Below are 24730 nucleotides of genomic sequence, written 5' to 3' on the forward strand. Positions count from 1 at the left end.
TTCCGGGAAATTTCCGTTAGCATTTTACGTCCGTCATCTGACTGTCTCTACATTTCTGCTGAGGGGGAGAAGACGGGACACCGACAGTTCCGTAATTGAAACTTAAAATGAAAGTCATCGACTTCTGCCCTACGATTGACGACTGCGTCTCAAAGGAATCTCCTCTTCTCTGGAATGAACAAAATTCCATTGCATCGGCCGGGAATCGAACCCGGGCCGCCCGCGTGGCAGGCGAGCATTCTACCACTGAACCACCGATGCTAATTCTTTCAGTAGCACTTATTATAACATCATCCTGAAGAACACTTTCACCTCGGAAAAGTACCAAAGGAGCATTGTCTCACGGTGACAATTGCTATAACTTTGTTTCCACAAAAAAGTTTTGCCCTCCCCGGCGGGGAATCGAACCCCGGTCTCCCGCGTGACAGGCGGGGATACTCACCACTATACTACCGAGGACTGCTTGCGGAAACTTTTCAAAATATTGACATTGCGATGGCTTAAACATTAAAAATTAAACTTAAATTGAAACGAAAATAAAACTCCCACTAACGAACTACAAACTAGGAAGAAGAAAAAAATAAACTATTTTCGAGGCATGAAAAGCAAGTGGCCGTCAAGACATTTTCCAAATATGTCCCAGATATTCTCAAAACTCGAGAAAATACATAATACTTTCCACCCACTGATAGAGATATGCATGTGCTTCGTCTCTCGAAAGGATAGCATAAAACAAGCATGAGCAGCGTTGTGTTGAAGACTTGTGTTTGATTGCTGAACGGAAGGTCGTGGGTTCAAGACTTCTTCTTGGCAGAAACTTTCTCGGAAGGTAAAACGCCCCTGAACCGAAATTATTATCTAAAGTTCCGGGAAATTTCCGTTAGCATTTTACGTCCGTCATCTGACTGTCTCTACATTTCTGCTGAGGGGGAGAAGACGGGACACCGACAGTTCCGTAATTGAAACTTAAATTGAAAGTCATCGACTTCTGCCCTACGATTGACGACTGCGTCTCAAAGGAATCTCCTCTTCTCTGGAATGAACAAAATTCCATTGCATCGGCCGGGAATCGAACCCGGGCCGCCCGCGTGGCAGGCGAGCATTCTACCACTGAACCACCGATGCTAATTCTTTCAGTAGCACTTATTATAACATCATCCTGAAGAACACTTTCACCTCGGAAAAGTACCAAAGGAGCATTGTCTCACGGTGACAATTGCTATAACTTTGTTTCCACAAAAAAGTTTTGCCCTCCCCGGCGGGGAATCGAACCCCGGTCTCCCGCGTGACAGGCGGGGATACTCACCACTATACTACCGAGGACTGCTTGCGGAAACTTTTCAAAATATTGACATTGCGATGGCTTAAACATTAAAAATTAAACTTAAATTGAAACGAAAATAAAACTCCCACTAACGAACTACAAACTAGGAAGAAGAAAAAAATAAACTATTTTCGAGGCATGAAAAGCAAGTGGCCGTCAAGACATTTTCCAAATATGTCCCAGATATTCTCAAAACTCGAGAAAATACATAATACTTTCCACCCACTGATAGAGATATGCATGTGCTTCGTCTCTCGAAAGGATAGCATAAAACAAGCATGAGCAGCGTTGTGTTGAAGACTTGTGTTTGATTGCTGAACGGAAGGTCGTGGGTTCAAGACTTCTTCTTGGCAGAAACTTTCTCGGAAGGTAAAACGCCCCTGAACCGAAATTATTATCTAAAGTTCCGGGAAATTTCCGTTAGCATTTTACGTCCGTCATCTGACTGTCTCTACATTTCTGCTGAGGGGGAGAAGACGGGACACCGACAGTTCCGTAATTGAAACTTAAAATGAAAGTCATCGACTTCTGCCCTACGATTGACGACTGCGTCTCAAAGGAATCTCCTCTTCTCTGGAATGAACAAAATTCCATTGCATCGGCCGGGAATCGAACCCGGGCCGACCGCGTGGCAGGCGAGCATTCTACCACTGAACCACCCATGCTAATTCTTTCAGTAGCACTTATTATAACATCATCCTGAAGAACACTTTCACCTCGGAAAAGTACCAAAGGAGCATTGTCTCACGGTGACAATTGCTATAACTTTGTTTCCACAAAAAAGTTTTGCCCTCCCCGGCGGGGAATCGAACCCCGGTCTCCCGCGTGACAGGCGGGGATACTCACCACTATACTACCGAGGACTGCTTGCGGAAACTTTTCAAAATATTGACATTGCGATGGCTTAAACATTAAAAATTAAACTTAAATTGAAACGAAAATAAAACTCCCACTAACGAACTACAAACTAGGAAGAAGAAAAAAATAAACTATTTTCGAGGCATGAAAAGCAAGTGGCCGTCAAGACATTTTCCAAATATGTCCCAGATATTCTCAAAACTCGAGAAAATACATAATACTTTCCACCCACTGATAGAGATATGCATGTGCTTCGTCTCTCGAAAGGATAGCATAAAACAAGCATGAGCAGCGTTGTGTTGAAGACTTGTGTTTGATTGCTGAACGGAAGGTCGTGGGTTCAAGACTTCTTCTTGGCAGAAACTTTCTCGGAAGGTAAAACGCCCCTGAACCGAAATTATTATCTAAAGTTCCGGGAAATTTCCGTTAGCATTTTACGTCCGTCATCTGACTGTCTCTACATTTCTGCTGAGGGGGAGAAGACGGGACACCGACAGTTCCGTAATTGAAACTTAAAATGAAAGTCATCGACTTCTGCCCTACGATTGACGACTGCGTCTCAAAGGAATCTCCTCTTCTCTGGAATGAACAAAATTCCATTGCATCGGCCGGGAATCGAACCCGGGCCGCCCGCGTGGCAGGCGAGCATTCTACCACTGAACCACCGATGCTAATTCTTTCAGTAGCACTTATTATAACATCATCCTGAAGAACACTTTCACCTCGGAAAAGTACCAAAGGAGCATTGTCTCACGGTGACAATTGCTATAACTTTGTTTCCACAAAAAAGTTTTGCCCTCCCCGGCGGGGAATCGAACCCCGGTCTCCCGCGTGACAGGCGGGGATACTCACCACTATACTACCGAGGACTGCTTGCGGAAACTTTTCAAAATATTGACATTGCGATGGCTTAAACATTAAAAATTAAACTTAAATTGAAACGAAAATAAAACTCCCACTAACGAACTACAAACTAGGAAGAAGAAAAAAATAAACTATTTTCGAGGCATGAAAAGCAAGTGGCCGTCAAGACATTTTCCAAATATGTCCCAGATATTCTCAAAACTCGAGAAAATACATAATACTTTCCACCCACTGATAGAGATATGCATGTGCTTCGTCTCTCGAAAGGATAGCATAAAACAAGCATGAGCAGCGTTGTGTTGAAGACTTGTGTTTGATTGCTGAACGGAAGGTCGTGGGTTCAAGACTTCTTCTTGGCAGAAACTTTCTCGGAAGGTAAAACGCCCCTGAACCGAAATTATTATCTAAAGTTCCGGGAAATTTCCGTTAGCATTTTACGTCCGTCATCTGACTGTCTCTACATTTCTGCTGAGGGGGAGAAGACGGGACACCGACAGTTCCGTAATTGAAACTTAAAATGAAAGTCATCGACTTCTGCCCTACGATTGACGACTGCGTCTCAAAGGAATCTCCTCTTCTCTGGAATGAACAAAATTCCATTGCATCGGCCGGGAATCGAACCCGGGCCGCCCGCGTGGCAGGCGAGCATTCTACCACTGAACCACCGATGCTAATTCTTTCAGTAGCACTTATTATAACATCATCCTGAAGAACACTTTCACCTCGGAAAAGTACCAAAGGAGCATTGTCTCACGGTGACAATTGCTATAACTTTGTTTCCACAAAAAAGTTTTGCCCTCCCCGGCGGGGAATCGAACCCCGGTCTCCCGCGTGACAGGCGGGGATACTCACCACTATACTACCGAGGACTGCTTGCGGAAACTTTTCAAAATATTGACATTGCGATGGCTTAAACATTAAAAATTAAACTTAAATTGAAACGAAAATAAAACTCCCACTAACGAACTACAAACTAGGAAGAAGAAAAAAATAAACTATTTTCGAGGCATGAAAAGCAAGTGGCCGTCAAGACATTTTCCAAATATGTCCCAGATATTCTCAAAACTCGAGAAAATACATAATACTTTCCACCCACTGATAGAGATATGCATGTGCTTCGTCTCTCGAAAGGATAGCATAAAACAAGCATGAGCAGCGTTGTGTTGAAGACTTGTGTTTGATTGCTGAACGGAAGGTCGTGGGTTCAAGACTTCTTCTTGGCAGAAACTTTCTCGGAAGGTAAAACGCCCCTGAACCGAAATTATTATCTAAAGTTCCGGGAAATTTCCGTTAGCATTTTACGTCCGTCATCTGACTGTCTCTACATTTCTGCTGAGGGGGAGAAGACGGGACACCGACAGTTCCGTAATTGAAACTTAAAATGAAAGTCATCGACTTCTGCCCTACGATTGACGACTGCGTCTCAAAGGAATCTCCTCTTCTCTGGAATGAACAAAATTCCATTGCATCGGCCGGGAATCGAACCCGGGCCGCCCGCGTGGCAGGCGAGCATTCTACCACTGAACCACCGATGCTAATTCTTTCAGTAGCACTTATTATAACATCATCCTGAAGAACACTTTCACCTCGGAAAAGTACCAAAGGAGCATTGTCTCACGGTGACAATTGCTATAACTTTGTTTCCACAAAAAAGTTTTGCCCTCCCCGGCGGGGAATCGAACCCCGGTCTCCCGCGTGACAGGCGGGGATACTCACCACTATACTACCGAGGACTGCTTGCGGAAACTTTTCAAAATATTGACATTGCGATGGCTTAAACATTAAAAATTAAACTTAAATTGAAACGAAAATAAAACTCCCACTAACGAACTACAAACTAGGAAGAAGAAAAAAATAAACTATTTTCGAGGCATGAAAAGCAAGTGGCCGTCAAGACATTTTCCAAATATGTCCCAGATATTCTCAAAACTCGAGAAAATACATAATACTTTCCACCCACTGATAGAGATATGCATGTGCTTCGTCTCTCGAAAGGATAGCATAAAACAAGCATGAGCAGCGTTGTGTTGAAGACTTGTGTTTGATTGCTGAACGGAAGGTCGTGGGTTCAAGACTTCTTCTTGGCAGAAACTTTCTCGGAAGGTTAAACGCCCCTGAACCGAAATTATTATCTAAAGTTCCGGGAAATTTCCGTTAGCATTTTACGTCCGTCATCTGACTGTCTCTACATTTCTGCTGAGGGGGAGAAGACGGGACACAGACAGTTCCGTAATTGAAACTTAAAATGAAAGTCATCGACTTCTGCTCTACGATTGACGACTGCGTCTCAAAGGAATCTCCTCTTCTCTGGAATGAACAAAATTCCATTGCATCGGCCGGGAATCGAACCCGGGCCGCCCGCGTGGCAGGCGAGCATTCTACCACTGAACCACCGGTGCTAATTCTTTCAGTAGCACTTATTATAACATCATCCTGAAGAACACTTTCACCTCGGAAAAGTACCAAAGGAGCATTGTCTCACGGTGACAATTGCTATAACTTTGTTTCCACAAAAAAGTTTTGCCCTCCCCGGCGGGGAATCCAACCCCGGTCTCCCGCGTGACAGTCGGGGATACTCACCACTATACTACCGAGGACTGCTTGCGGAAACTTTTCAAAATATTGACATTGCGATGGCTTAAACATTAAAAATTAAACTTAAATTGAAACGAAAATAAAACTCCCACTAACGAACTACAAACTAGGAAGAAGAAAAAAATAAACTATTTTCGAGGCATGAAAAGCAAGTGGCCGTCAAGACATTTTCCAAATATGTCCCAGATATTCTCAAAACTCGAGAAAATACATAATACTTTCCACCCACTGATAGAGATATGCATGTGCTTCGTCTCTCGAAAGGATAGCATAAAACAAGCATGAGCAGCGTTGTGTTGAAGACTTGTGTTTGATTGCTGAACGGAAGGTCGTGGGTTCAAGACTTCTTCTTGGCAGAAACTTTCTCGGAAGGTAAAACGCCCCTGAACCGAAATTATTATCTAAAGTTCCGGGAAATTTCCGTTAGCATTTTACGTCCGTCATCTGACTGTCTCTACATTTCTGCTGAGGGGGAGAAGACGGGACACCGACAGTTCCGTAATTGAAACTTAAAATGAAAGTCATCGACTTCTGCCCTACGATTGACGACTGCGTCTCAAAGGAATCTCCTCTTCTCTGGAATGAACAAAATTCCATTGCATCGGCCGGGAATCGAACCCGGGCCGCCCGCGTGGCAGGCGAGCATTCTACCACTGAACCACCGATGCTAATTCTTTCAGTAGCACTTATTATAACATCATCCTGAAGAACACTTTCACCTCGGAAAAGTACCAAAGGAGCATTGTCTCACGGTGACAATTGCTATAACTTTGTTTCCACAAAAAAGTTTTGCCCTCCCCGGCGGGGAATCGAACCCCGGTCTCCCGCGTGACAGGCGGGGATACTCACCACTATACTACCGAGGACTGCTTGCGGAAACTTTTCAGAATATTGACATTGCGATGGCTTAAACATTAAAAATTAAACTTAAATTGAAACGAAAATAAAACTCCCACTAACGAACTACAAACTAGGAAGAAGAAAAAAATAAACTATTTTCGAGGCATGAAAAGCAAGTGGCCGTCAAGACATTTTCCAAATATGTCCCAGATATTCTCAAAACTCGAGAAAATACATAATACTTTCCACCCACTGATAGAGATATGCATGTGCTTCGTCTCTCGAAAGGATAGCATAAAACAAGCATGAGCAGCGTTGTGTTGAAGACTTGTGTTTGATTGCTGAACGGAAGGTCGTGGGTTCAAGACTTCTTCTTGGCAGAAACTTTCTCGGAAGGTAAAACGCCCCTGAACCGAAATTATTATCTAAAGTTCCGGGAAATTTCCGTTAGCATTTTACGTCCGTCATCTGACTGTCTCTACATTTCTGCTGAGGGGGAGAAGACGGGACACCGACAGTTCCGTAATTGAAACTTAAAATGAAAGTCATCGACTTCTGCCCTACGATTGACGACTGCGTCTCAAAGGAATCTCCTCTTCTCTGGAATGAACAAAATTCCATTGCATCGGCCGGGAATCGAACCCGGGCCGCCCGCGTGGCAGGCGAGCATTCTACCACTGAACCACCGATGCTAATTCTTTCAGTAGCACTTATTATAACATCATCCTGAAGAACACTTTCACCTCGGAAAAGTACCAAAGGAGCATTGTCTCACGGTGACAATTGCTATAACTTTGTTTCCACAAAAAAGTTTTGCCCTCCCCGGCGGGGAATCGAACCCCGGTCTCCCGCGTGACAGGCGGGGATACTCACCACTATACTACCGAGGACTGCTTGCGGAAACTTTTCAAAATATTGACATTGCGATGGCTTAAACATTAAAAATTAAACTTAAATTGAAACGAAAATAAAACTCCCACTAACGAACTACAAACTAGGAAGAAGAAAAAAATAAACTATTTTCGAGGCATGAAAAGCAAGTGGCCGTCAAGACATTTTCCAAATATGTCCCAGATATTCTCAAAACTCGAGAAAATACATAATACTTTCCACCCACTGATAGAGATATGCATGTGCTTCGTCTCTCGAAAGGATAGCATAAAACAAGCATGAGCAGCGTTGTGTTGAAGACTTGTGTTTGATTGCTGAACGGAAGGTCGTGGGTTCAAGACTTCTTCTTGGCAGAAACTTTCTCGGAAGGTAAAACGCCCCTGAACCGAAATTATTATCTAAAGTTCCGGGAAATTTCCGTTAGCATTTTACGTCCGTCATCTGACTGTCTCTACATTTCTGCTGAGGGGGAGAAGACGGGACACCGACAGTTCCGTAATTGAAACTTAAAATGAAAGTCATCGACTTCTGCCCTACGATTGACGACTGCGTCTCAAAGGAATCTCCTCTTCTCTGGAATGAACAAAATTCCATTGCATCGGCCGGGAATCGAACCCGGGCCGCCCGCGTGGCAGGCGAGCATTCTACCACTGAACCACCGATGCTAATTCTTTCAGTAGCACTTATTATAACATCATCCTGAAGAACACTTTCACCTCGGAAAAGTACCAAAGGAGCATTGTCTCACGGTGACAATTGCTATAACTTTGTTTCCACAAAAAAGTTTTGCCCTCCCCGGCGGGGAATCGAACCCCGGTCTCCCGCGTGACAGGCGGGGATACTCACCACTATACTACCGAGGACTGCTTGCGGAAACTTTTCAAAATATTGACATTGCGATGGCTTAAACATTAAAAATTAAACTTAAATTGAAACGAAAATAAAACTCCCACTAACGAACTACAAACTAGGAAGAAGAAAAAAATAAACTATTTTCGAGGCATGAAAAGCAAGTGGCCGTCAAGACATTTTCCAAATATGTCCCAGATATTCTCAAAACTCGAGAAAATACATAATACTTTCCACCCACTGATAGAGATATGCATGTGCTTCGTCTCTCGAAAGGATAGCATAAAACAAGCATGAGCAGCGTTGTGTTGAAGACTTGTGTTTGATTGCTGAACGGAAGGTCGTGGGTTCAAGACTTCTTCTTGGCAGAAACTTTCTCGGAAGGTAAAACGCCCCTGAACCGAAATTATTATCTAAAGTTCCGGGAAATTTCCGTTAGCATTTTACGTCCGTCATCTGACTGTCTCTACATTTCTGCTGAGGGGGAGAAGACGGGACACCGACAGTTCCGTAATTGAAACTTAAAATGAAAGTCATCGACTTCTGCCCTACGATTGACGACTGCGTCTCAAAGGAATCTCCTCTTCTCTGGAATGAACAAAATTCCATTGCATCGGCCGGGAATCGAACCCGGGCCGCCCGCGTGGCAGGCGAGCATTCTACCACTGAACCACCGATGCTAATTCTTTCAGTAGCACTTATTATAACATCATCCTGAAGAACACTTTCACCTCGGAAAAGTACCAAAGGAGCATTGTCTCACGGTGACAATTGCTATAACTTTGTTTCCACAAAAAAGTTTTGCCCTCCCCGGCGGGGAATCGAACCCCGGTCTCCCGCGTGACAGGCGGGGATACTCACCACTATACTACCGAGGACTGCTTGCGGAAACTTTTCAAAATATTGACATTGCGATGGCTTAAACATTAAAAATTAAACTTAAATTGAAACGAAAATAAAACTCCCACTAACGAACTACAAACTAGGAAGAAGAAAAAAATAAACTATTTTCGAGGCATGAAAAGCAAGTGGCCGTCAAGACATTTTCCAAATATGTCCCAGATATTCTCAAAACTCGAGAAAATACATAATACTTTCCACCCACTGATAGAGATATGCATGTGCTTCGTCTCTCGAAAGGATAGCATAAAACAAGCATGAGCAGCGTTGTGTTGAAGACTTGTGTTTGATTGCTGAACGGAAGGTCGTGGGTTCAAGACTTCTTCTTGGCAGAAACTTTCTCGGAAGGTTAAACGCCCCTGAACCGAAATTATTATCTAAAGTTCCGGGAAATTTCCGTTAGCATTTTACGTCCGTCATCTGACTGTCTCTACATTTCTGCTGAGGGGGAGAAGACGGGACACAGACAGTTCCGTAATTGAAACTTAAAATGAAAGTCATCGACTTCTGCTCTACGATTGACGACTGCGTCTCAAAGGAATCTCCTCTTCTCTGGAATGAACAAAATTCCATTGCATCGGCCGGGAATCGAACCCGGGCCGCCCGCGTGGCAGGCGAGCATTCTACCACTGAACCACCGGTGCTAATTCTTTCAGTAGCACTTATTATAACATCATCCTGAAGAACACTTTCACCTCGGAAAAGTACCAAAGGAGCATTGTCTCACGGTGACAATTGCTATAACTTTGTTTCCACAAAAAAGTTTTGCCCTCCCCGGCGGGGAATCCAACCCCGGTCTCCCGCGTGACAGTCGGGGATACTCACCACTATACTACCGAGGACTGCTTGCGGAAACTTTTCAAAATATTGACATTGCGATGGCTTAAACATTAAAAATTAAACTTAAATTGAAACGAAAATAAAACTCCCACTAACGAACTACAAACTAGGAAGAAGAAAAAAATAAACTATTTTCGAGGCATGAAAAGCAAGTGGCCGTCAAGACATTTTCCAAATATGTCCCAGATATTCTCAAAACTCGAGAAAATACATAATACTTTCCACCCACTGATAGAGATATGCATGTGCTTCGTCTCTCGAAAGGATAGCATAAAACAAGCATGAGCAGCGTTGTGTTGAAGACTTGTGTTTGATTGCTGAACGGAAGGTCGTGGGTTCAAGACTTCTTCTTGGCAGAAACTTTCTCGGAAGGTAAAACGCCCCTGAACCGAAATTATTATCTAAAGTTCCGGGAAATTTCCGTTAGCATTTTACGTCCGTCATCTGACTGTCTCTACATTTCTGCTGAGGGGGAGAAGACGGGACACCGACAGTTCCGTAATTGAAACTTAAAATGAAAGTCATCGACTTCTGCCCTACGATTGACGACTGCGTCTCAAAGGAATCTCCTCTTCTCTGGAATGAACAAAATTCCATTGCATCGGCCGGGAATCGAACCCGGGCCGCCCGCGTGGCAGGCGAGCATTCTACCACTGAACCACCGATGCTAATTCTTTCAGTAGCACTTATTATAACATCATCCTGAAGAACACTTTCACCTCGGAAAAGTACCAAAGGAGCATTGTCTCACGGTGACAATTGCTATAACTTTGTTTCCACAAAAAAGTTTTGCCCTCCCCGGCGGGGAATCGAACCCCGGTCTCCCGCGTGACAGGCGGGGATACTCACCACTATACTACCGAGGACTGCTTGCGGAAACTTTTCAGAATATTGACATTGCGATGGCTTAAACATTAAAAATTAAACTTAAATTGAAACGAAAATAAAACTCCCACTAACGAACTACAAACTAGGAAGAAGAAAAAAATAAACTATTTTCGAGGCATGAAAAGCAAGTGGCCGTCAAGACATTTTCCAAATATGTCCCAGATATTCTCAAAACTCGAGAAAATACATAATACTTTCCACCCACTGATAGAGATATGCATGTGCTTCGTCTCTCGAAAGGATAGCATAAAACAAGCATGAGCAGCGTTGTGTTGAAGACTTGTGTTTGATTGCTGAACGGAAGGTCGTGGGTTCAAGACTTCTTCTTGGCAGAAACTTTCTCGGAAGGTAAAACGCCCCTGAACCGAAATTATTATCTAAAGTTCCGGGAAATTTCCGTTAGCATTTTACGTCCGTCATCTGACTGTCTCTACATTTCTGCTGAGGGGGAGAAGACGGGACACCGACAGTTCCGTAATTGAAACTTAAAATGAAAGTCATCGACTTCTGCCCTACGATTGACGACTGCGTCTCAAAGGAATCTCCTCTTCTCTGGAATGAACAAAATTCCATTGCATCGGCCGGGAATCGAACCCGGGCCGCCCGCGTGGCAGGCGAGCATTCTACCACTGAACCACCGATGCTAATTCTTTCAGTAGCACTTATTATAACATCATCCTGAAGAACACTTTCACCTCGGAAAAGTACCAAAGGAGCATTGTCTCACGGTGACAATTGCTATAACTTTGTTTCCACAAAAAAGTTTTGCCCTCCCCGGCGGGGAATCGAACCCCGGTCTCCCGCGTGACAGGCGGGGATACTCACCACTATACTACCGAGGACTGCTTGCGGAAACTTTTCAAAATATTGACATTGCGATGGCTTAAACATTAAAAATTAAACTTAAATTGAAACGAAAATAAAACTCCCACTAACGAACTACAAACTAGGAAGAAGAAAAAAATAAACTATTTTCGAGGCATGAAAAGCAAGTGGCCGTCAAGACATTTTCCAAATATGTCCCAGATATTCTCAAAACTCGAGAAAATACATAATACTTTCCACCCACTGATAGAGATATGCATGTGCTTCGTCTCTCGAAAGGATAGCATAAAACAAGCATGAGCAGCGTTGTGTTGAAGACTTGTGTTTGATTGCTGAACGGAAGGTCGTGGGTTCAAGACTTCTTCTTGGCAGAAACTTTCTCGGAAGGTAAAACGCCCCTGAACCGAAATTATTATCTAAAGTTCCGGGAAATTTCCGTTAGCATTTTACGTCCGTCATCTGACTGTCTCTACATTTCTGCTGAGGGGGAGAAGACGGGACACCGACAGTTCCGTAATTGAAACTTAAAATGAAAGTCATCGACTTCTGCCCTACGATTGACGACTGCGTCTCAAAGGAATCTCCTCTTCTCTGGAATGAACAAAATTCCATTGCATCGGCCGGGAATCGAACCCGGGCCGCCCGCGTGGCAGGCGAGCATTCTACCACTGAACCACCGATGCTAATTCTTTCAGTAGCACTTATTATAACATCATCCTGAAGAACACTTTCACCTCGGAAAAGTACCAAAGGAGCATTGTCTCACGGTGACAATTGCTATAACTTTGTTTCCACAAAAAAGTTTTGCCCTCCCCGGCGGGGAATCGAACCCCGGTCTCCCGCGTGACAGGCGGGGATACTCACCACTATACTACCGAGGACTGCTTGCGGAAACTTTTCAAAATATTGACATTGCGATGGCTTAAACATTAAAAATTAAACTTAAATTGAAACGAAAATAAAACTCCCACTAACGAACTACAAACTAGGAAGAAGAAAAAAATAAACTATTTTCGAGGCATGAAAAGCAAGTGGCCGTCAAGACATTTTCCAAATATGTCCCAGATATTCTCAAAACTCGAGAAAATACATAATACTTTCCACCCACTGATAGAGATATGCATGTGCTTCGTCTCTCGAAAGGATAGCATAAAACAAGCATGAGCAGCGTTGTGTTGAAGACTTGTGTTTGATTGCTGAACGGAAGGTCGTGGGTTCAAGACTTCTTCTTGGCAGAAACTTTCTCGGAAGGTAAAACGCCCCTGAACCGAAATTATTATCTAAAGTTCCGGGAAATTTCCGTTAGCATTTTACGTCCGTCATCTGACTGTCTCTACATTTCTGCTGAGGGGGAGAAGACGGGACACCGACAGTTCCGTAATTGAAACTTAAAATGAAAGTCATCGACTTCTGCCCTACGATTGACGACTGCGTCTCAAAGGAATCTCCTCTTCTCTGGAATGAACAAAATTCCATTGCATCGGCCGGGAATCGAACCCGGGCCGCCCGCGTGGCAGGCGAGCATTCTACCACTGAACCACCGATGCTAATTCTTTCAGTAGCACTTATTATAACATCATCCTGAAGAACACTTTCACCTCGGAAAAGTACCAAAGGAGCATTGTCTCACGGTGACAATTGCTATAACTTTGTTTCCACAAAAAAGTTTTGCCCTCCCCGGCGGGGAATCGAACCCCGGTCTCCCGCGTGACAGGCGGGGATACTCACCACTATACTACCGAGGACTGCTTGCGGAAACTTTTCAAAATATTGACATTGCGATGGCTTAAACATTAAAAATTAAACTTAAATTGAAACGAAAATAAAACTCCCACTAACGAACTACAAACTAGGAAGAAGAAAAAAATAAACTATTTTCGAGGCATGAAAAGCAAGTGGCCGTCAAGACATTTTCCAAATATGTCCCAGATATTCTCAAAACTCGAGAAAATACATAATACTTTCCACCCACTGATAGAGATATGCATGTGCTTCGTCTCTCGAAAGGATAGCATAAAACAAGCATGAGCAGCGTTGTGTTGAAGACTTGTGTTTGATTGCTGAACGGAAGGTCGTGGGTTCAAGACTTCTTCTTGGCAGAAACTTTCTCGGAAGGTAAAACGCCCCTGAACCGAAATTATTATCTAAAGTTCCGGGAAATTTCCGTTAGCATTTTACGTCCGTCATCTGACTGTCTCTACATTTCTGCTGAGGGGGAGAAGACGGGACACCGACAGTTCCGTAATTGAAACTTAAAATGAAAGTCATCGACTTCTGCCCTACGATTGACGACTGCGTCTCAAAGGAATCTCCTCTTCTCTGGAATGAACAAAATTCCATTGCATCGGCCGGGAATCGAACCCGGGCCGCCCGCGTGGCAGGCGAGCATTCTACCACTGAACCACCGATGCTAATTCTTTCAGTAGCACTTATTATAACATCATCCTGAAGAACACTTTCACCTCGGAAAAGTACCAAAGGAGCATTGTCTCACGGTGACAATTGCTATAACTTTGTTTCCACAAAAAAGTTTTGCCCTCCCCGGCGGGGAATCGAACCCCGGTCTCCCGCGTGACAGGCGGGGATACTCACCACTATACTACCGAGGACTGCTTGCGGAAACTTTTCAAAATATTGACATTGCGATGGCTTAAACATTAAAAATTAAACTTAAATTGAAACGAAAATAAAACTCCCACTAACGAACTACAAACTAGGAAGAAGAAAAAAATAAACTATTTTCGAGGCATGAAAAGCAAGTGGCCGTCAAGACATTTTCCAAATATGTCCCAGATATTCTCAAAACTCGAGAAAATACATAATACTTTCCACCCACTGATAGAGATATGCATGTGCTTCGTCTCTCGAAAGGATAGCATAAAACAAGCATGAGCAGCGTTGTGTTGAAGACTTGTGTTTGATTGCTGAACGGAAGGTCGTGGGTTCAAGACTTCTTCTTGGCAGAAACTTTCTCGGAAGGTAAAACGCCCCTGAACCGAAATTATTATCTAAAGTTCCGGGAAATTTCCGTTAGCATTTTACGTCCGTCATCTGACTGTCTCTACATTTCTGCTGAGGGGGAGAAGACGGGACACCGACAGTTCCGTAATTGAAACTTAAAATGAAAGTCATCGACTTCTGCCCTACGATTGACGACTGCGTCTCAAAGGAATCTCCTCTTCTCTGGAATGAACAAAATTCCATTGCATCGGCCGGGAATCGAACCCGGGCCGCCCGCGTGGCAGGCGAGCATTCTACCACTGAACCACCGATGCTAATTCTTTCAGTAGCACTTATTATAACATCATCCTGAAGAACACTTTCACCTCGGAAAAGTACCAAAGGAGCATTGTCTCACGGTGACAATTGCTATAACTTTGTTTCCACAAAAAAGTTTTGCCCTCCCCGGCGGGGAATCGAACCCCGGTCTCCCGCGTGACAGGCGGGGATACTCACCACTATACTACCGAGGACTGCTTGCGGAAACTTTTCAAAATATTGACATTGCGATGGCTTAAACATTAAAAATTAAACTTAAATTGAAACGAAAATAAAACTCCCACTAACGAACTACAAACTAGGAAGAAGAAAAAAATAAACTATTTTCGAGGCATGAAAAGCAAGTGGCCGTCAAGACATTTTCCAAATATGTCCCAGATATTCTCAAAACTCGAGAAAATACATAATACTTTCCACCCACTGATAGAGATATGCATGTGCTTCGTCTCTCGAAAGGATAGCATAAAACAAGCATGAGCAGCGTTGTGTTGAAGACTTGTGTTTGATTGCTGAACGGAAGGTCGTGGGTTCAAGACTTCTTCTTGGCAGAAACTTTCTCGGAAGGTAAAACGCCCCTGAACCGAAATTATTATCTAAAGTTCCGGGAAATTTCCGTTAGCATTTTACGTCCGTCATCTGACTGTCTCTACATTTCTGCTGAGGGGGAGAAGACGGGACACCGACAGTTCCGTAATTGAAACTTAAAATGAAAGTCATCGACTTCTGCCCTACGATTGACGACTGCGTCTCAAAGGAATCTCCTCTTCTCTGGAATGAACAAAATTCCATTGCATCGGCCGGGAATCGAACCCGGGCCGCCCGCGTGGCAGGCGAGCATTCTACCACTGAACCACCGATGCTAATTCTTTCAGTAGCACTTATTATAACATCATCCTGAAGAACACTTTCACCTCGGAAAAGTACCAAAGGAGCATTGTCTCACGGTGACAATTGCTATAACTTTGTTTCCACAAAAAAGTTTTGCCCTCCCCGGCGGGGAATCGAACCCCGGTCTCCCGCGTGACAGGCGGGGATACTCACCACTATACTACCGAGGACTGCTTGCGGAAACTTTTCAAAATATTGACATTGCGATGGCTTAAACATTAAAAATTAAACTTAAATTGAAACGAAAATAAAACTCCCACTAACGAACTACAAACTAGGAAGAAGAAAAAAATAAACTATTTTCGAGGCATGAAAAGCAAGTGGCCGTCGAGACATTTTCCAAATATGTCCCAGATATTCTCAAAACTCGAGAAAATACATAATACTTTCCACCCACTGATAGAGATATGCATGTGCTTCGTCTCTCGAAAGGATAGCATAAAACAAGCATGAGCAGCGTTGTGTTGAAGACTTGTGTTTGATTGCTGAACGGAAGGTCGTGGGTTCAAGACTTCTTCTTGGCAGAAACTTTCTCGGAAGGTTAAACGCCCCTGAACCGAAATTATTATCTAAAGTTCCGGGAAATTTCCGTTAGCATTTTACGTCCGTCATCTGACTGTCTCTACATTTCTGCTGAGGGGGAGAAGACGGGACACAGACAGTTCCGTAATTGAAACTTAAAATGAAAGTCATCGACTTCTGCTCTACGATTGACGACTGCGTCTCAAAGGAATCTCCTCTTCTCTGGAATGAACAAAATTCAATTGCATCGGCCGGGAATCGAACCCGGGCCGCCCGCGTGGCAGGCGAGCATTCTACCACTGAACCACCGGTGCTAATTCTTTCAGTAGCACTTATTATAACATCATCCTGAAGAACACTTTCACCTCGGAAAAGTACCAAAGGAGCATTGTCTCACGGTGACAATTGCTATAACTTTGTTTCCACAAAAAAGTTTTGCCCTCCCCGGCGGGGAATCCAACCCCGGTCTCCCGCGTGACAGTCGGGGATACTCACCACTATACTACCGAGGACTGCTTGCGGAAACTTTTCAAAATATTGACATTGCGATGGCTTAAACATTAAAAATTAAACTTAAATTGAAACGAAAATAAAACTCCCACTAACGAACTACAAACTAGGAAGAAGAAAAAAATAAACTATTTTCGAGGCATGAAAAGCAAGTGGCCGTCAAGACATTTTCCAAATATGTCCCAGATATTCTCAAAACTCGAGAAAATACATAATACTTTCCACCCACTGATAGAGATATGCATGTGCTTCGTCTCTCGAAAGGATAGCATAAAACAAGCATGAGCAGCGTTGTGTTGAAGACTTGTGTTTGATTGCTGAACGGAAGGTCGTGGGTTCAAGACTTCTTCTTGGCAGAAACTTTCTCGGAAGGTAAAACGCCCCTGAACCGAAATTATTATCTAAAGTTCCGGGAAATTTCCGTTAGCATTTTACGTCCGTCATCTGACTGTCTCTACATTTCTGCTGAGGGGGAGAAGACGGGACACCGACAGTTCCGTAATTGAAACTTAAAATGAAAGTCATCGACTTCTGCCCTACGATTGACGACTGCGTCTCAAAGGAATCTCCTCTTCTCTGGAATGAACAAAATTCCATTGCATCGGCCGGGAATCGAACCCGGGCCGCCCGCGTGGCAGGCGAGCATTCTACCACTGAACCACCCATGCTAATTCTTTCAGTAGCACTTATTATAACATCATCCTGAAGAACACTTTCACCTCGGAAAAGTACCAAAGGAGCATTGTCTCACGGTGACAATTGCTATAACTTTGTTTCCACAAAAAAGTTTTGCCCTCCCCGGCGGGGAATCGAACCCCGGTCTCCCGCGTGACAGGCGGGGATACTCACCACTATACTACCGAGGACTGCTTGCGGAAACTTTTCAGAATATTGACATTGCGATGGCTTAAACATTAAAAATTAAACTTAAATTGAAACGAAAATAAAACTCCCACTAACGAACTACAAACTAGGAAGAAGAAAAAAATAAACTATTTTCGAGGCATGAAAAGCAAGTGGCCGTCAAGACATTTTCCAAATATGTCCCAGATATTCTCAAAACTCGAGAAAATACATAATACTTTCCACCCACTGATAGAGATATGCATGTGCTTCGTCTCTCGAAAGGATAGCATAAAACAAGCATGAGCAGCGTTGTGTTGAAGACTTGTGTTTGATTGCTGAACGGAAGGTCGTGGGTTCAAGACTTCTTCTTGGCAGAAACTTTCTCGGAAGGTAAAACGCCCCTGAACCGAAATTATTATCTAAAGTTCCGGGAAATTTCCGTTAGCATTTTACGTCCGTCATCTGACTGTCTCTACATTTCTGCTGAGGGGGAGAAGACGGGACACCGACAGTTCCGTAATTGAAACTTAAAATGAAAGTCATCGACTTCTGCCCTACGATTGACGACTGCGTCTCAAAGGAATCTCCTCTTCTCTGGAATGAACAAAATTCCATTGCATCGGCCGGGAATCGAACCCGGGCCGCCCGCGTGGCAGGCGAGCATTCTACCACTGAACCACCGATGCTAATTCTTTCAGTAGCACTTATTATAACATCATCCTGAAGAACACTTTCACCTCGGAAAAGTACCAAAGGAGCATTGTCTCACGGTGACAATTGCTATAACTTTGTTTCCACAAAAAAGTTTTGCCCTCCCCGGCGGGGAATCGAACCCCGGTCTCCCGCGTGACAGGCGGGGATACTCACCACTATACTACCGAGGACTGCTTGCGGAAACTTTTCAAAATATTGACATTGCGATGGCTTAAACATTAAAAATTAAACTTAAATTGAAACGAAAATAAAACTCCCACTAACGAACTACAAACTAGGAAGAAGAAAAAAATAAACTATTTTCGAGGCATGAAAAGCAAGTGGCCGTCAAGACATTTTCCAAATATGTCCCAGATATTCTCAAAACTCGAGAAAATACATAATACTTTCCACCCACTGATAGAGATATGCATGTGCTTCGTCTCTCGAAAGGATAGCATAAAACAAGCATGAGCAGCGTTGTGTTGAAGACTTGTGTTTGATTGCTGAACGGAAGGTCGTGGGTTCAAGACTTCTTCTTGGCAGAAACTTTCTCGGAAGGTAAAACGCCCCTGAACCGAAATTATTATCTAAAGTTCCGGGAAATTTCCGTTAGCATTTTACGTCCGTCATCTGACTGTCTCTACATTTCTGCTGAGGGGGAGAAGACGGGACACCGACAGTTCCGTAATTGAAACTTAAAATGAAAGTCATCGACTTCTGCCCTACGATTGACGACTGCGTCTCAAAGGAATCTCCTCTTCTCTGGAATGAACAAAATTCCATTGCATCGGCCGGGAATCGAACCCGGGCCGCCCGCGTGGCAGGCGAGCATTCTACCACTGAACCACCGATGCTAATTCTTTCAGTAGCACTTATTATAACATCATCCTGAAGAACACTTTCACCTCGGAAAAGTACCAAAGGAGCATTGTCTCACGGTGACAATTGCTATAACTTTGTTTCCACAAAAAAGTTTTGCCCTCCCCGGCGGGGAATCCAACCCCGGTCTCCCGCGTGACAGGCGGGGATACTCACCACTATACTACCGAGGACTGCTTGCGGAAACTTTTCAAAATACTGACATTGCGATGGTTCAGTTTTGCGTTTGGTCGGCGTTCGTACTACACCCCTTCTTGTTATTTTTATGGTCCTTTTTTTAAAAAAAATTGGTGATAATGGTATTTGATCTTATTATTTCTTTCGTTTGCATTTAATTTGTAAATATACTATGTTTGTCTTGAGTTATCGTTGTCAGAGCAAATATGTAAATGAGTGATTCAATTGATTAATAGATTAGATGGTTCGATATCATCGGTTCCGATTTGGATATTTTTTGGCTCCTTTTTTGTTATTTTTTTGGCATTGAATGGAGCATATTTGTTTTTAGAATTCCACAAATATGTAAAAATTTGTGCACTATGATATATATATATAGATCTTTGTAACTTGAAACCCAGTGGTATATTGTTGTTGGGGGTGTAGCAGGAACGTATTTTTGAACGGTCCCCAGGTCAACGGTCAACACACACCCCACCCTCAACGTTCCCCGAACTGGAACATCTGAATTTCAAACACCACTAAAATCTTAAATAATTGATTCGTGGTCCGGGTGGTGGTAAATTATGTATTCGACAGCAACCTTTTAATAAATTTCTGATATTTTTATATTGTAGTTTTTCTACTATTGAACATCCTTAAAACGCTTCTCATTTGACTACCATTTTTTCAACTCCTGTGCGTCCTACTGTTTCCTGGTGGACAGTGGCGTGCCCAGGGGGGGGGGGGTTGGTGGGGGTTAAACCCCCCCATTGGTTTCGTCATTTAAAAAAATTCAAAGCAGAAATACATTTTATTTCATAAATTGCCAATATTGTAAAATGTTTACATTTGGCAATGAGAAATGTATTGCTTCTTCAATTACTTTTGATAATATTGGAGTTGAGTTACAGCAATGCACAAGCATTCATTCATTCCTTAGTCACTGAAAAGGAAGGAGAATTTCCTTCTCAGTATGGTCAAGAAAAGAGCCGCAACCCTTGGAATGCGAACTGAAGGAATCCCTCCTCCCCTTTCTTTCACCCACGATGACCCTCTTAGGAGAATGACCCTCCCTTTCCTGTTACGACAGTGCTGCTAACTTCCCTTTTCTTTCTTTCCCCTTCTTATACCATTTATACCAGCAGAGCAAAGTTCTGTGAGATTTGAATCACTACAATTAGTAGGCAAAGTAAGTCAAAATCTTATTTCGCACCTGGATGCATATTTATTTCAAAATATCAATAATTATAATAATAATAATAATTGTTGCAGGGAGTAGCGAGGCATGGTTTTACGAAGTAGGCAATCGATGTTTTGTACAATAGCATGCCGGGAGGAAGGGAGGGATGCGTTATATAGCGCAACTGGCCCAGTCAGTTTCATAAACAAAATAAAAGCAATTAATATGCCAAAATATTATACGTTTTACTCTTGTGCTCTTTACAAATTAGATATTTTTTTCGCAACCAATTTCCAGCCTTCAGTTTATTGAATTTTCTTGTAACATGTGTGAAAGATCTCGCTTGAATTTGTGCGTAAATAATTTAGCAGTTGCCAACACTACTGACACTGACACTACTGGTTGCTGTCAACACTGGTGACGTAATTTGAGCTGGACCAAGCTGGATGCATGGTTCAGACATTCGACCGCCCGGTATCTTTCTCCCAAGTCCTGGTGTTCACTGGGGTTGTAGCGAGATGCAGTCTGCAAGGTAGCAAGTCGAAGTGGTCGTGTTGTGTGTTACGTTTCTGCATGTGTAATAGATTTTTGACGTGGAACTAAAGATGGATAGAAAAAAGAGGAGAAATACATTATTAGATTATTTCAAAAAGAAACAAAAAATGGAAGTTGAAGCTTCACCTTCCACAAATAGAACGTCAGAAAAGGTCGATTTAAGTTCAGAGGAATTCCATCCGAATTGCGAGAGTGAAACGTGCGAACTTTCAGACTCTTGATATTCAACAAGAAGGCATAACAGAAGATATTGCAAACCTTGTTGCAAAATTATGTCAAGGAACTGTCGAGGTAAGTGCCGTTCATTATTTGATAGCAGATATATTCATAGGCGGATTTAGAATTGTTTTTCTGGGAGGGCACAGCATGTGCTGTAAGCATACAATCGTGTGTGTGCAGGGGAGGGGTGTGCCCGCGTGTGTATGTCTGGAAGACGTGTGTAGGATGTCACCCTATATCACCAATAAACTTTCGCAGGGCGAGAGAACATTATGATGAACAAGTTTCCTCAATGATTTCAGGGGCCTCACCGATGGTGGTGTAATCAAAGAGGTCCTGGGTTTGATCCCCTGTGAAGGTGCATTGCACAGTGGTACGTATCCCGATTTAAACTTTAAGACCAGTCCCGATTAACGTATCTGAATATAAAATGGACTTTAAAATCATTTACTTTTTGTTTTGTTCACGAACCCTGGAAAAACGATATTACCTATCTTATAGATCCACCAAGGTATTTGAAACCCTGGCGTCGGAGCAGTGGCACTAATGTCGCTAGTGTATATGTATGCAACCACATTATAAAATCACGGTTGGCATGGACAGTTTTATTATTTTGTAGGAAAAGGATAAAGTTTGTATTACGACACGGGATAGACTAGATAGGCATCCTATTAACTGTAAATATTCCTTACAAATCTTCTGAATATTTCTCTTGTACAAACGCAACAAATACAATAAGTAATATACGTGTGCAGTAATAAATGCATTTTCTGAAAGCATCTTTTCTGGCATCAGTGGTCGAAGTAGGGGATGCTGCCTCCAGTTAAGAAAGTTTCACAAATCATACCCCCAATTAGAATAATTTTCATATTGAGCATCCTCCACCTACTGTATTGTCTCCATGTTGATCCATACAAGGATGTACCCCCTCGTATTTCCAAAATCGATCAAACATCCCCTCCCTTTTCGGCTACGAATTTGCATTTCGAGCACTGTCTGGCAAGATTTTGTCGGGCTCAGTGACAGATCCTGTGGTGCGGTACTGGGCTTCGGAGCGGAAGGGGGGAGTGGCCCCTTCAACAGTTGGTTTCGCAGTTCCATAACGTTAACATTATACAAAATTCCTCTCCATAGACCTAATATGAAAATGAATATGACACATTAATAACACTGTAGTAGAAAATGTTAATTACTGAAGCGGTTCGTATTTGTTTGTCGACTGTCAAACAAATGTTTTGACCAATAATATAATAATACAATGCCAAAAATGTACACAATAGTTAGCAAAACCATCTCCACAACAAGTACAATGTTGATTGAATTGATGTTTTAAATCCACTTTATGCACAGTAAGGCTAATCGGGACTGGGCCTAAAGTTTAAAGTGAGATCCGAACCACTATTAGCCTCCACCGGGTATTGAACCCGGGACACCTTGATTACAAGGCGACGACGCTCACACTGAAATGAAACTGTGGTATCGTCATCTTACAGCAATGCAAAGACGTCTAGTAAATGCTCTTGAAGCAATTGATATGTGCAGTGAAGTAATATTTCCCTGGGTAAACTCACGTTTGCTCATATTATGTACAATCCCGGTAACAACAACATCAAATGAGAAATCATTCTCAACTTTGAGGCACTTGAAGACCTATCTTTGAAATACCATTTGCGAAGAAAGATTAAATGGGTTAGCTGCTCTGAACATTCACCGGGATATAAAATTTACTTGTGACGACATAATTTATTGTCAGAACTCGCACAGAAACCTCGAGCCCTAAATTTCAGAATTTAAATTGTTGAACTGTGGTACCTTATTTATTACTGTCTTTAAGACATCAAGTAGTCTTAATCTCTTTAATGTTGTTACAATGTTGAGTGCACATACTTTTTGTTTAAAAATTATATTTGAGCAATTAAATATAAAATATTAATAATTTGGAAATATTCAAGCAGGTGCTTTTATATGATGCAATAAAAACATGAAGCATCCATAGCAAATACATTGATTGCGTTCATTGGGGTAAAATCCAAGTATATTAATTATCTAATTTATTACAAGAAATTTGACCTGTGAACTGGAAAATGTGTTAGATTCATAACCCCCCCCCCCTTACGAAAATCCTGGGCACGCGCCTGCTGGTGGATGTACCAGTTATATATTTATCCCTATCCCTCCTTTACAAATTTGTGGACATGCCATTGCAAATGAAATAAGAATGATGTCACATTGTTGAGGAAACTTTCATGTTGACTGTGTGAATTGTAGTCTCAGATTATGTGGCTTGGCAACTGTAGATCTGGACATGCTCGGCTTGTCTGTAGGTAATGGAATTCATATATTCGACCGCTTTCAATGTGTTCACAAGAAAACATAATGTTTCCTAATTTTGAAAAAAAACACCAGTTTAATTGCGATATGGAAATGACTGCAGTCTGAAATATTTTCTATGAATAGCAGATAATATGGTTTCAACCCAACCAGAGGAAAAAGCACAAGGGATCAGGTCTGGTGAGCGAGGTGGCCATTTCGAAAGCACATTATCTTCATCACTAGCATGCCCAGTCCATCACCCTGGCAGTCTCTCATTAAGATACGCCTGCATATTTGAACTTTCAGTGAAGTGAGGTGTAAAATGAACAAGTGTATTCTTGAGCCAGGTCTGAAGCATTTGAAGATAATCATTCCTGGTCACATTTCCTGCAAAGAAAAACAGCCATGATGATGATTCTTGGTAAAGGCACAGAAGACAGCCAGCCACTTTTGGTGAGTTTCTCACTTGCTTGAATGTGGCATGGGGATTTTGTTCGCCCCAAATGCGAACGTTATGATTGTTGACTTTGCCATTCATGTGAAATGTGGCCTCATCACTAAAAACAAGACGTGTATCAAAGTTGTCTTCATGCCACATTATACATTGACTTTTGAGGTGTTTCTACAGATACTGTTAAATTTTCAGATCATTTGCTTTGCACCAGAATTGGTAATGTTATTATATTACAAAATGATATCAAATTTATTGAAACACCTGGTACTATAAAATCTTGCCTCAGAATCGATGCACCGACAATATAAGGTAGAATTGCTAATAACATTGTGGCAGCTGTCATTTCAAGAAAACTCAATTTTCATTCAGTTTCCAGTGTACGTGCCAATGCTGTAAATAATAATAAATAAAAAAAACATAAAATAGAGAATCAAATGTTACATTATTATTTAATACAAGCTCTTCAAAAATGCTTCAGATGTAAACTTTTTTTAAATGTGTAGTTTTGTATGTGAATAATATACAATGGAGTAGAGAATATCTCTAATCAATATCA

General features: G+C 42.4%; 43 non-coding genes across 43 annotated transcripts; all 43 read right to left on the bottom strand.

Moving 5' to 3' along the window:
• Nucleotides 1-190: 190 nt before the first annotated feature.
• On the bottom strand, nt 191-261 carry TRNAG-GCC (transfer RNA glycine (anticodon GCC)). Its single transcript has one exon. It is a non-coding gene; the product is annotated as a tRNA-Gly (tRNA).
• Nucleotides 262-387: 126 nt separating this feature from the next.
• On the bottom strand, nt 388-459 carry TRNAD-GUC (transfer RNA aspartic acid (anticodon GUC)). The gene has a single exon. It is a non-coding gene; the product is annotated as a tRNA-Asp (tRNA).
• Nucleotides 460-1054: 595 nt separating this feature from the next.
• On the bottom strand, nt 1055-1125 carry TRNAG-GCC (transfer RNA glycine (anticodon GCC)). Its single transcript has one exon. It is a non-coding gene; the product is annotated as a tRNA-Gly (tRNA).
• A 126-nt stretch (nt 1126-1251) lies between these two features.
• On the bottom strand, nt 1252-1323 carry TRNAD-GUC (transfer RNA aspartic acid (anticodon GUC)). The gene has a single exon. It is a non-coding gene; the product is annotated as a tRNA-Asp (tRNA).
• Nucleotides 1324-1918: 595 nt separating this feature from the next.
• On the bottom strand, nt 1919-1989 carry TRNAG-GCC (transfer RNA glycine (anticodon GCC)). The gene has a single exon. It is a non-coding gene; the product is annotated as a tRNA-Gly (tRNA).
• A 126-nt stretch (nt 1990-2115) lies between these two features.
• TRNAD-GUC (transfer RNA aspartic acid (anticodon GUC)) lies at nt 2116-2187 on the bottom strand. Its single transcript has one exon. It is a non-coding gene; the product is annotated as a tRNA-Asp (tRNA).
• A 595-nt stretch (nt 2188-2782) lies between these two features.
• TRNAG-GCC (transfer RNA glycine (anticodon GCC)) lies at nt 2783-2853 on the bottom strand. The gene has a single exon. It is a non-coding gene; the product is annotated as a tRNA-Gly (tRNA).
• A 126-nt stretch (nt 2854-2979) lies between these two features.
• On the bottom strand, nt 2980-3051 carry TRNAD-GUC (transfer RNA aspartic acid (anticodon GUC)). Its single transcript has one exon. It is a non-coding gene; the product is annotated as a tRNA-Asp (tRNA).
• Nucleotides 3052-3646: 595 nt separating this feature from the next.
• On the bottom strand, nt 3647-3717 carry TRNAG-GCC (transfer RNA glycine (anticodon GCC)). Its single transcript has one exon. It is a non-coding gene; the product is annotated as a tRNA-Gly (tRNA).
• A 126-nt stretch (nt 3718-3843) lies between these two features.
• On the bottom strand, nt 3844-3915 carry TRNAD-GUC (transfer RNA aspartic acid (anticodon GUC)). The gene has a single exon. It is a non-coding gene; the product is annotated as a tRNA-Asp (tRNA).
• Nucleotides 3916-4510: 595 nt separating this feature from the next.
• On the bottom strand, nt 4511-4581 carry TRNAG-GCC (transfer RNA glycine (anticodon GCC)). Its single transcript has one exon. It is a non-coding gene; the product is annotated as a tRNA-Gly (tRNA).
• A 126-nt stretch (nt 4582-4707) lies between these two features.
• TRNAD-GUC (transfer RNA aspartic acid (anticodon GUC)) lies at nt 4708-4779 on the bottom strand. The gene has a single exon. It is a non-coding gene; the product is annotated as a tRNA-Asp (tRNA).
• Nucleotides 4780-5374: 595 nt separating this feature from the next.
• On the bottom strand, nt 5375-5445 carry TRNAG-GCC (transfer RNA glycine (anticodon GCC)). The gene has a single exon. It is a non-coding gene; the product is annotated as a tRNA-Gly (tRNA).
• A 793-nt stretch (nt 5446-6238) lies between these two features.
• TRNAG-GCC (transfer RNA glycine (anticodon GCC)) lies at nt 6239-6309 on the bottom strand. The gene has a single exon. It is a non-coding gene; the product is annotated as a tRNA-Gly (tRNA).
• Nucleotides 6310-6435: 126 nt separating this feature from the next.
• TRNAD-GUC (transfer RNA aspartic acid (anticodon GUC)) lies at nt 6436-6507 on the bottom strand. The gene has a single exon. It is a non-coding gene; the product is annotated as a tRNA-Asp (tRNA).
• A 595-nt stretch (nt 6508-7102) lies between these two features.
• On the bottom strand, nt 7103-7173 carry TRNAG-GCC (transfer RNA glycine (anticodon GCC)). The gene has a single exon. It is a non-coding gene; the product is annotated as a tRNA-Gly (tRNA).
• A 126-nt stretch (nt 7174-7299) lies between these two features.
• Nucleotides 7300-7371, bottom strand: TRNAD-GUC (transfer RNA aspartic acid (anticodon GUC)). Its single transcript has one exon. It is a non-coding gene; the product is annotated as a tRNA-Asp (tRNA).
• A 595-nt stretch (nt 7372-7966) lies between these two features.
• Nucleotides 7967-8037, bottom strand: TRNAG-GCC (transfer RNA glycine (anticodon GCC)). Its single transcript has one exon. It is a non-coding gene; the product is annotated as a tRNA-Gly (tRNA).
• Nucleotides 8038-8163: 126 nt separating this feature from the next.
• On the bottom strand, nt 8164-8235 carry TRNAD-GUC (transfer RNA aspartic acid (anticodon GUC)). Its single transcript has one exon. It is a non-coding gene; the product is annotated as a tRNA-Asp (tRNA).
• A 595-nt stretch (nt 8236-8830) lies between these two features.
• Nucleotides 8831-8901, bottom strand: TRNAG-GCC (transfer RNA glycine (anticodon GCC)). Its single transcript has one exon. It is a non-coding gene; the product is annotated as a tRNA-Gly (tRNA).
• Nucleotides 8902-9027: 126 nt separating this feature from the next.
• TRNAD-GUC (transfer RNA aspartic acid (anticodon GUC)) lies at nt 9028-9099 on the bottom strand. Its single transcript has one exon. It is a non-coding gene; the product is annotated as a tRNA-Asp (tRNA).
• Nucleotides 9100-9694: 595 nt separating this feature from the next.
• Nucleotides 9695-9765, bottom strand: TRNAG-GCC (transfer RNA glycine (anticodon GCC)). The gene has a single exon. It is a non-coding gene; the product is annotated as a tRNA-Gly (tRNA).
• A 793-nt stretch (nt 9766-10558) lies between these two features.
• TRNAG-GCC (transfer RNA glycine (anticodon GCC)) lies at nt 10559-10629 on the bottom strand. The gene has a single exon. It is a non-coding gene; the product is annotated as a tRNA-Gly (tRNA).
• Nucleotides 10630-10755: 126 nt separating this feature from the next.
• TRNAD-GUC (transfer RNA aspartic acid (anticodon GUC)) lies at nt 10756-10827 on the bottom strand. The gene has a single exon. It is a non-coding gene; the product is annotated as a tRNA-Asp (tRNA).
• A 595-nt stretch (nt 10828-11422) lies between these two features.
• Nucleotides 11423-11493, bottom strand: TRNAG-GCC (transfer RNA glycine (anticodon GCC)). The gene has a single exon. It is a non-coding gene; the product is annotated as a tRNA-Gly (tRNA).
• A 126-nt stretch (nt 11494-11619) lies between these two features.
• On the bottom strand, nt 11620-11691 carry TRNAD-GUC (transfer RNA aspartic acid (anticodon GUC)). The gene has a single exon. It is a non-coding gene; the product is annotated as a tRNA-Asp (tRNA).
• A 595-nt stretch (nt 11692-12286) lies between these two features.
• Nucleotides 12287-12357, bottom strand: TRNAG-GCC (transfer RNA glycine (anticodon GCC)). The gene has a single exon. It is a non-coding gene; the product is annotated as a tRNA-Gly (tRNA).
• A 126-nt stretch (nt 12358-12483) lies between these two features.
• On the bottom strand, nt 12484-12555 carry TRNAD-GUC (transfer RNA aspartic acid (anticodon GUC)). The gene has a single exon. It is a non-coding gene; the product is annotated as a tRNA-Asp (tRNA).
• Nucleotides 12556-13150: 595 nt separating this feature from the next.
• Nucleotides 13151-13221, bottom strand: TRNAG-GCC (transfer RNA glycine (anticodon GCC)). Its single transcript has one exon. It is a non-coding gene; the product is annotated as a tRNA-Gly (tRNA).
• A 126-nt stretch (nt 13222-13347) lies between these two features.
• TRNAD-GUC (transfer RNA aspartic acid (anticodon GUC)) lies at nt 13348-13419 on the bottom strand. The gene has a single exon. It is a non-coding gene; the product is annotated as a tRNA-Asp (tRNA).
• A 595-nt stretch (nt 13420-14014) lies between these two features.
• On the bottom strand, nt 14015-14085 carry TRNAG-GCC (transfer RNA glycine (anticodon GCC)). The gene has a single exon. It is a non-coding gene; the product is annotated as a tRNA-Gly (tRNA).
• Nucleotides 14086-14211: 126 nt separating this feature from the next.
• TRNAD-GUC (transfer RNA aspartic acid (anticodon GUC)) lies at nt 14212-14283 on the bottom strand. Its single transcript has one exon. It is a non-coding gene; the product is annotated as a tRNA-Asp (tRNA).
• Nucleotides 14284-14878: 595 nt separating this feature from the next.
• TRNAG-GCC (transfer RNA glycine (anticodon GCC)) lies at nt 14879-14949 on the bottom strand. The gene has a single exon. It is a non-coding gene; the product is annotated as a tRNA-Gly (tRNA).
• Nucleotides 14950-15075: 126 nt separating this feature from the next.
• TRNAD-GUC (transfer RNA aspartic acid (anticodon GUC)) lies at nt 15076-15147 on the bottom strand. The gene has a single exon. It is a non-coding gene; the product is annotated as a tRNA-Asp (tRNA).
• A 595-nt stretch (nt 15148-15742) lies between these two features.
• Nucleotides 15743-15813, bottom strand: TRNAG-GCC (transfer RNA glycine (anticodon GCC)). The gene has a single exon. It is a non-coding gene; the product is annotated as a tRNA-Gly (tRNA).
• Nucleotides 15814-15939: 126 nt separating this feature from the next.
• On the bottom strand, nt 15940-16011 carry TRNAD-GUC (transfer RNA aspartic acid (anticodon GUC)). The gene has a single exon. It is a non-coding gene; the product is annotated as a tRNA-Asp (tRNA).
• A 595-nt stretch (nt 16012-16606) lies between these two features.
• TRNAG-GCC (transfer RNA glycine (anticodon GCC)) lies at nt 16607-16677 on the bottom strand. Its single transcript has one exon. It is a non-coding gene; the product is annotated as a tRNA-Gly (tRNA).
• A 793-nt stretch (nt 16678-17470) lies between these two features.
• On the bottom strand, nt 17471-17541 carry TRNAG-GCC (transfer RNA glycine (anticodon GCC)). The gene has a single exon. It is a non-coding gene; the product is annotated as a tRNA-Gly (tRNA).
• A 126-nt stretch (nt 17542-17667) lies between these two features.
• Nucleotides 17668-17739, bottom strand: TRNAD-GUC (transfer RNA aspartic acid (anticodon GUC)). The gene has a single exon. It is a non-coding gene; the product is annotated as a tRNA-Asp (tRNA).
• Nucleotides 17740-18334: 595 nt separating this feature from the next.
• TRNAG-GCC (transfer RNA glycine (anticodon GCC)) lies at nt 18335-18405 on the bottom strand. The gene has a single exon. It is a non-coding gene; the product is annotated as a tRNA-Gly (tRNA).
• A 126-nt stretch (nt 18406-18531) lies between these two features.
• TRNAD-GUC (transfer RNA aspartic acid (anticodon GUC)) lies at nt 18532-18603 on the bottom strand. The gene has a single exon. It is a non-coding gene; the product is annotated as a tRNA-Asp (tRNA).
• A 595-nt stretch (nt 18604-19198) lies between these two features.
• Nucleotides 19199-19269, bottom strand: TRNAG-GCC (transfer RNA glycine (anticodon GCC)). Its single transcript has one exon. It is a non-coding gene; the product is annotated as a tRNA-Gly (tRNA).
• A 126-nt stretch (nt 19270-19395) lies between these two features.
• On the bottom strand, nt 19396-19467 carry TRNAD-GUC (transfer RNA aspartic acid (anticodon GUC)). Its single transcript has one exon. It is a non-coding gene; the product is annotated as a tRNA-Asp (tRNA).
• Nucleotides 19468-24730: the final 5263 nt, after the last annotated feature.

Source organism: Lepisma saccharinum, chromosome 25 (genome assembly GCF_977018435.1).
Source record: "Lepisma saccharinum chromosome 25, izLepSacc3.1, whole genome shotgun sequence".
Lineage (NCBI taxonomy): Eukaryota > Metazoa > Arthropoda > Insecta > Zygentoma > Lepismatidae > Lepisma > Lepisma saccharinum.